The sequence below is a fragment of the Nicotiana tabacum genome, chromosome 17, assembly GCF_000715075.1.
Source record: "Nicotiana tabacum cultivar K326 chromosome 17, ASM71507v2, whole genome shotgun sequence".
Classification (NCBI taxonomy): domain Eukaryota; kingdom Viridiplantae; phylum Streptophyta; class Magnoliopsida; order Solanales; family Solanaceae; genus Nicotiana; species Nicotiana tabacum.
In genome coordinates, this window is record NC_134096.1 from 70721343 (window position 1) to 70730186 (window position 8844).

An 8844-nucleotide genomic window follows, 5' to 3' on the forward strand; every position below is an offset into this window, starting at 1 on the left:
TTATAGTGGATTAAATTGGAGCAAGACGAGGTAAGTCTCTTGTCTAATCTTGTAAGGGGGAAATTACCTCATAGGTGATTAAGATTAAATAATTGTTGCTAATTGTGGGGGCTACGTACGCACGAGGTGACGAGAGTCCGTGCGTAGCTACTATTAATGCTAAAGTCCGGGTAGTTTAGGACTCAAAGCATGTATTACTTGTGTAAATTGTATTCTTTGATTAATTAATATTAATTGATATATATGAATATATTGTGAATTGTTTGATAAAGATATTAAAGGATGGAAATCTCATAGGCTTGATTTTCTATTTAAATCAATTAATTATTAAAAGAAATTGTTCTCCTCCCAAATTTATCTTATAATAAACATACTGTCCTTCCGGAGGCACATAAGAAAATGTCCTCCTTTCTTATGGAGCGGGCCGAACGCCTCGGCAGGATAGATGCATCTATGGATTTAAATAAATTCTGTAAATTATTGTAAATTATTGTAAATAAATTATCTCTACTGATTAAATAAATTATTGTAAATTCTGTAAATCATGCTGATTTAAATATTCTAGTTATATTTCAGTTATTATTATTGACCCATAGTGAGTGTCAAAATCGGCCATCTCGTCTCTACCACTTCAAGATTAGGCTTGATACTTACTGGGTACACGTTGTTTACGTACTCATACTACACTTGCTGTACTTTTTGTGCAGGATCTGAGACAGGTACTAGTGGATGACCTATCATCACATACCCACGTCATCCCGAGGCATAGTGGTGAGCTGCCTTTCTAAGCCGTTCTGCAGCTACCGATGTCTCTTCTTATATTTATATTCTGTCTATTTCATTTCAGACAATATTTGGAATTTTGTATAATCTACTAGATGCTCATACACTTGTGATACCGGGTCTTGGCACACACACATTGGTAGAAGTTGGTATTTTATTATTTTCTTGGAATTAAGTTTAACCAATGTACGTATGACTTATTAGTTGGCTTGCCTAGCTGTAGTGTTGGGCGTCATCACGACCTATAGGTGAAATTGAGTCGTGACAATTTCGTTTACATATCGTTACTTGGATCATGCCAAAAGAAGGAAAAATTAGACTTAACATACCTTTAGTGACAACTTTATCGAAGGCGATGAACTTGGCCTTCTTCACACGTAATCTCAATAAGTGAAAAAAATCAGATCCTTTAACTAGTTACACCAGTTGATAATTTCACTTGTTAAACAACAAGGATGCCTTCGTTGTTGCCATTTTTGGTTCATTGCAACATCTACTTTCTAAAGAAAAAATGCTAGTTAAAGAAGATTCTCACTTTTAAATGGTTTCCATTTCTTAGCATATGTACGTTATTTTGTCTTAGTAGTACTGTAAAGTACATGTAGGTCCTACTTTTTACCTAATTTAATAGCCCTTTGGAGTGGATGAGTCATAGAAAGTGATACTAATATACATACACATATATGGCACATTTGCCAAGTATCTTTTCCTTATCCAAACCATTGATAAGAATGTCCATTTATTAGGTGGGACCTACTTAGAACAATAAATTAGATTCCATATCCCCTTAATCCTTTCTCATCCACGGTAAGTGCAAATAAATAACAAATTCATGTATGATAATAAAATTGGGAATTAAAAGTCCTTGTCTCATACTTTCAAAATTATTTAATAATCAACTCATCACATTTATATTTAAAGAAAATCATAAGTGCTTTATAAATTTAAACTATACTAATATATCATAAACATTATGACATCTAGAAAATATATGTTATAAAATTATAATTTTTCCATCCAAATGTCAAGAGTATAAGGTTTTGTACTATTAATTCTCAAAATGGGTAATGATAAATTTTATTATGAGAAAATAATTTCTAGAAAGGATATAAACATAAATTTTCTTATGAGGAAGAAATTTCTTTTCTTATAATAGATAAAATATTATTTAAAAGTTTCCTCATATAATGTGTTTAACTAAAACTTATCAAAAAATATTATACTAATAACTTTTGTTAATCATATTTATCCAATATTTACAAAAGAATGTTTCTCTTAAAAGAAAGTACCATATCAATGCAATATATAACGTTTTCGAAATTCAGTAAACTTACGGGGTCTTACATCTATAACTTCATGTACGACCTTAATCTCTTCCAACTAACATGGTTTTACTACGATGCATCCAAACACTAAGGTACGAGGTATTACATCCTTCCCCCCTAGGATCATTCGTTCTCGAATGTCTAAACTTGATTAATCTTTATCTTAAGTCATGCATATAACTTTGTTCTTAAAATAAAAATTAAAAATTTAAATATTTAACGAAATCTATCATAAGTTGTAACCCTAACATAATCTTAATCTTCTAACATAGAAATTCTAGCAAAAACATAATCAATAGGAGTAAACCCTAAATTTAATTAAACATTAACTAAACCGTAATTTATACAATTAAAATAATTAAAATTACTTAAATTCAAAAATGTAGATAACTAACCTTGAAATGCTAGGAGAGGGGAATTGATTTTGGGTGGCAGAGGATGTCTAGTGTGCTATGGTTGCCGACGGATGAGGCAGTGGGTGCCAGCGGAACAGTGGCAGGGGAAGGGAGGGAGACTTCTAAGGTGCTTTGTTTTTGAATGAGGAGGGAGATAGAAGTTGTTTTTGGATGGGAATTTGGGGGAATCGCGACTGTAAGGAGGAGAAAAAGAGAGATGGAAGAGAGATAGACAAAAGAAGAAAATGGGGAAGAACCCGTCTCTGGCAGGTCTAAATTGAAAATTTCCGACCGAAATCGGTCGAAAAATCTGCCCGGTAAGTTTAAGTGGCCTTTGACAGTTTGACCACGACCATTCCGACCGAAATCGGGCGGTAATTTAATTTTAAATTTTAAAAAAAAATTATTTAATTTAAAAACCAACCGACTTCGGTCGGTTTTAGCCAAGATACAAATTAATTATAGGTACTATATAATATATAATTAGTGTGTGTGTGTGTGTGTGTGTGTGTGTATATATATATATATATATATATATATATATATATATATATATATATATATATATATATATATATTCACACACACACACACACACACATATATATTAAAACGATTGGAGATGTATAACACACACACACTATAACACATTTAAAAATAAAATGTATAGTGCTATAAGATGTAGTGCTATATTAAAACTTAAGTTGTAGCAACAACAACACACACATATATATAGCACTAAATATTTTATTTTTAAATGTGTTATAGCGTGTTGGATGCCGTTACTGTGTCAATTGATCCACTGATGAAGTATCCGAGCAAAGTACTAATAAGGTAATAGAGAATAAAACATTCAAGACTGTGTCGATTGTACACATCTTGGAGCATCTAGTCACTCATTATACCGGAGCATCTAGTCACTTCAACTCCAAGATTTGTTTTCTTATTTAGTCATTGTACCGACCCGGCCGGTCGTTTTGAGTGTATTAGCCCCGATCCCCTATTTACTGCTTCCCCCATATCTTTTTCTGCTTATGTGACTTGCCGGTAGGTTTTGTTGTGGTTTCAGAGTGAATTGGGATACTTAGTCCCTAAAACGGAAGCTTAAGTTCTAGGATTTTTGACCGTAGTTGGAATTATATGAAGACAACTCCGGAATGGAGTTTCGTCAGTTCCGTTAGCTCCGTTGGGTGATTTTGGACTTAGGAGCATGCCCGGAATGTGAATTGGAGGTCTGTAGCTGAATTAGCCTTGAAATGGCGAAAGTTAAATTTTGGGAAGTTTGACCGGTAGTGAACTTTTTTGATATCGGGGTCAGATTCCAATTTCAGAAGTTGGAGTAGGTCCGTAATGTTGAATATGACTTGTGTGCAAAATTTGAGGTCAATCGGACATGATTTGATAGGTTTCGACATCGGTTGTAAAAGTTTGAAGTTTCAAAGTTCATTAAATTTGAAACGGAGGGTGATTCGTGTTTTTAGCTTTGTTTGATGTGATCTGAGGGCTCGACTAAGTTCGTATGGTATTTTATGACTTGTTGGTATGTTTGAGTTTCGGATGCTTAACGGATCGAATTTGGACTTGTGCAATTGCTGAAGCTTTGCTGGTTTCTGGTGTTTCGCACATGCGGTGGGGAGACCGCAGGTGCGGGATCGCATGTGCGGAGTGAAGGGCGCAGGTGCGCTATTGGTCAAGAAGGTCTGTGAGCGCAGGTGCGGAAGTCAAGCTGCAGGAGCAGAGCCCAAAGCTCGTAGATGCGGCCCCATCCATTTAAGTCATTTTCGCACTTGCGAAGAGTTTTCCGCATGTGCGGTTAAAGGATCGCAGAAGCGAGTTTGCTGGGCAGAAAATAGGATTTCGGGGGTTGATTTCCCATTTCGATTTTTGGGAGTTTGAGGGCTCGGTGGGAGGCAATTTTTTGAGATTTATTCAAGGAGATTGTTGGGGTAAGTGGTTCTAACTCGGATTGGACTATATTTCATAAATCTATTGCTATTTTCATATTCTAATTAGGGATTTGAGTTGGAAATATAGGGGAAAATGGTAGAAACATCATAGGCTATAATTTCGAGTTTTGGAAGGTGATTTGAGGTCGGATTCGAGTAATTCTTGTATGGTTAGACTCGTGAGTGAATGAGTGTTCGTATTTTGTGACTTTTACCCGATTCCGAGACGTAGGCCCGGGATGTTTTTTGGGGCAATTTTCTAATTTTTTGCTTTACCTTTGATTTCATTAATTAGATTAATTTCCTATAGTTGTATTTATGGTATGTAATTAATTTTTGGCTAGATTTGGGCCATTCAGAGTCGGATATTCGTGGAAAAGGCATTGTTACCGATTGATTGAGTTGGGTTCGAGGTAAGTGGCTTGCCTAACCTTGTGGGGGGGGGGGGAGGAGGGGAATCCCCTTAGGATTTGGTACTGTTATGATATGTGAGTGCCGTGTATGCGAGGTGACGAGTACATACATGGGCTATTTTTTGTAAAAACCGATTTTACTAAGTAGCAACCTGTTTTCCTTGTTATACCATTTTTCTGAGTAGTAATCTGCTTTTCATTCTTAATTGCGTTATACCAACCTATGTAATTATCCTGTTTAGTCTAATATCGCATGTCTACGTGCTTTAACTGCTTATTTGAACTCTGTGAAGCATGCCTAGTTGATTTTCTATTTTTCCTTATTTTTTATCAGTATTAACTGTAGAAATCCTATTATTAACTGTTGTATTTATCGGTTTGAGCTGTGTATTTACTTTTGAGACTACGAGGCGGTACCTCCGGAGTTCTTCCTATATATTTACTTTTGAGACTATGAGGCGGTACCTCGAGAGTTTTCCCTGCATATTTACTTTTGAGACTACGATGCGGTACATCGGGAGTTCTCCATGTATATTTACTTTTGGGACTACGAGACGGTATCTCGGGAGCGCCCCTGTTGTTATATCATTGTGCGGTGTTATTATTACTTTGTGAATACTTGTTGTTGTCTTCTCTGTTTTACTTCATTTTTATTATAGCATCTGTCTTATTATTATATCCTACTAGGGCCTGGACCTAACCTCGTCACTACTGTACCGAGGTTAGGCTTGGCACTTACTGGGTACTGTTGTGGTGTACTCATGCTACTCTTCTGCACATATTTTGTATGCAGATCCAGGTACTTCTTATCAGCCCCGCTACTAGCTGAGAGTGCTTGCTGCTGTACGGAGACTTCAAGGTATATCTGCCTCATCCGCAGACCTCGGAGTCCCCCTCTATTCCCTCCTATGTCATTTACCTTCCTTACTTCTTTTATTAGACTCTGGTGTATAGAGATACTAGTTTTCTTCTGTAGCTTGTGACTTATGATGTTCCAGGTTTTGAGAATACTGTGTATTACTAGAGTATTGGTTATTATAAATGCCGAGCGTCATTGTTATCAGTTATTTAGTTATCTGTTATAGTTAGTTGTTAAGTTTCGCTTCCATTTTTGTTATTTTCGCATCTTTGGTAGGCTTACCTAGTCGTAGAGACTAGGTGCCGTCATATTTTACGGAGGGAGAATTGGTTCGTGACAGTCACCGATCAAGCATTCGAGTATGAACAGTTGAGAATAAATCATCAACGCTAGTCATATGTATGTAAGTGTAAATTATCATAAATGAAATAAATTCATACACTCTATTAGAATTTATTACACGTATACGAATATGAAGTGCAATTTATACGAAAGCACATGGATGATAAATATTATATATATAATTGATCGAGTTTAATTGATATAGTCGTTGTATCCAACATGCTATGATATATATATGTATGTGTGTGTGTGTGTGTGTGTGTATTATATATATAATTTATATTGTTAAATATATATAGATTGTATATATTTAGATTGTAAATAACAATAATTTATAAGTGGTTGACTATTTTTGACCACTAATACCGACCGAAATTAGTTAGTATATTCATAATAATTTTAAAAACTTATTTTTGTTATAGGAAAAAAATAATTGAGCTTGGGCGGAAAAAATTAAATCAAAATTTTCCACCAAATTCGGTCAGTATACTTGAATTTGTTTAATTAAATTTTTTTTGGTAGATAATATACAAGTCTGACCGGGCTTGATCAAATATTAACCAATAAATAACCTAGTAGCTTAAAGTTGAACCATATCAGTGTTTATCATAAAATACCGTAGTAATCATATTGATGAAACATACCATTACAAATTATATATTGGGTGAGAGCTACAAATCAGAAAAATCAAACAAAGCAAGTAAACAAAATAAAAGTCTCGTATTCCACTTAGTAATAATATTAAGGGACCAAATAATTAAACATGCAAAATCATACAACAAAACAGAAATAATGCAGATTCCAAACTCCTAGTAATTAAAGACTTGGAAGTGAGGAGGAGGCAAACTGAAGAAGTTCCTCATCACATTCAAATGCAGACATATGTTGTTTCTGCAACATCACTCGCGCCTCCACGCCTCGCCCAGTTTGGTAATCTTTCAAGAAGAAGAAATTCTTGAAAGGACCAGTTCCTAGACACACTCTTTCAGGTTTTCCCCATCCAAAATCTACACTGTAGAATGGGAATTTGCAAAGGTTGCTGCAAAAATACATAGTAGTAGTAGTACAATTTTCATCTTTTTCTTCAAATGGTAATTTTCCTTTTTTCATGGAATCTACTATTTCTAAAACCAGTTCATTTTCATCAACTTGGTCTTTCTTGTACGCTACCTCAACTTCCTTCCTTAGATTATGAACCAATCTTGGCAACTCAATATCTTGCGTAGCTGCTGTGGAGAACATGGATAAGAGATTTCCAATTGCACTTCGTGGTAGACGAGGTTTGATCATCGTACGTACATTTAAGTGGTGAACCAACTTAGATGGTTGTATATTTGCAGAACTTGATGCTGCTGCCTTTGTTGCAGATTTGTAAAGAAGTGCACTAACAACTTCAGCCCGTGTTGGGTTCTCTGCTCCTGATTCAATTGCTATCTTCAATCCCAAAAAATGTAGTCTTTTTTTGCAAGATAAATTTATTTAAGTAGGTGACACATTTAAGAGTACCTTTAACAAATATAAAAGACAAGTTTCTTTTGCAACCAATTTTCATGCTATGCTATAATAATATGTTCTTTATAATAACACTTTGCTATAACAATCAAAAAATAGCTAGTGAACTGGTGGTAGTATTACCTTAGCTCGAAGAGCATCCAATTTGGCAGCCGGAAAAATGAATCTTTTCTGTACGCACTCACTGACATTAGACATTATTTGTGGAGCAACAAGAGGACCATTTAGTGAAGAGAAAATAGAATCTCCTACAAATCTAGGAGAAGGAACTACAAATCTACGATCACGAGTGACATTAGCCCAATGATTAAGAAAATTAATCACAGAGCAACCATCGCCAATCTTATGCGATAAACATGCACTAATGGCTATTCCCCCACAATCAAACTTACTTAAGTAAATTATCACCTTCATAATTATTCTTCCAAGGCAAGTCCTTTGGAAAAACTATACTCTCTGCATCAGTTGCATGAGGATGGTTAAGGATTTCAGACATAGGACAATTTATTTTAACACTCAAGAACTCAGCTCCCATGTCATTACACTCAACAGTAGCATTGTCTCTCAATATTCCTGCGTAAGGATAGTAAGAGACTAGAGTTTGTGACAGAGATGTCTGCAACAAATCAGCTAAATGGGAAAGTTGAGAATTGTTTGACTCTTCTTTTTGTTGTTTAGGGTAAAAAAATGCAAAAGGAATATACATATTACTTAGGGATTGATCGACGAAAGAGAGCTTGTGGTATCTAACCTTAGGAGGGGTAAGACAAGAAGGTTTGACGAAGGATTTGTCACAAATGGAAACAAGTGATGATAATAATGCCGAAGCGGCCATGATATGGTTAATGAACAAATAACACTACTTCAATTCCCTAGCTTTATGCGATACTCCTATATATCAATTAATTGCCTACGCCATTTTAAATATGCATAAACGTACACATATATATACACACAATTGGAAATTAGTATGACACTATGACTATATACGCACACACAAGGAAATACTAAGTATGACCAATTAGGTATATGTACACTTACCTCGTAAAAAATAAAAGTAGAAATTGATATTTATAGGTTTATCTATGATGACTCCTTCGGTCTTAATTTATGTGATGATATTTCTTCTTATGTCTAAAAATGACATATTTTTGTATTTATAATTATTGTAACTTTAAATTTTATTTTATTCTTAATTAGATAGTTTATAGTCGGTCGTACAATTTATGACTTGTTTTAAATTATAAATTTCTTATGTCCTTATTTTTT

At 34.7% G+C, this 8844-nt stretch overlaps 1 pseudogene; it reads right to left on the reverse strand.

The window, feature by feature from the left end:
- Positions 1–6784: 6784 nt before the first annotated feature.
- On the reverse strand, positions 6785–8486 carry LOC107795922 (acyltransferase Pun1-like; annotated as a pseudogene).
- Between the last annotated feature and the right edge of the window lie 358 nt (positions 8487–8844).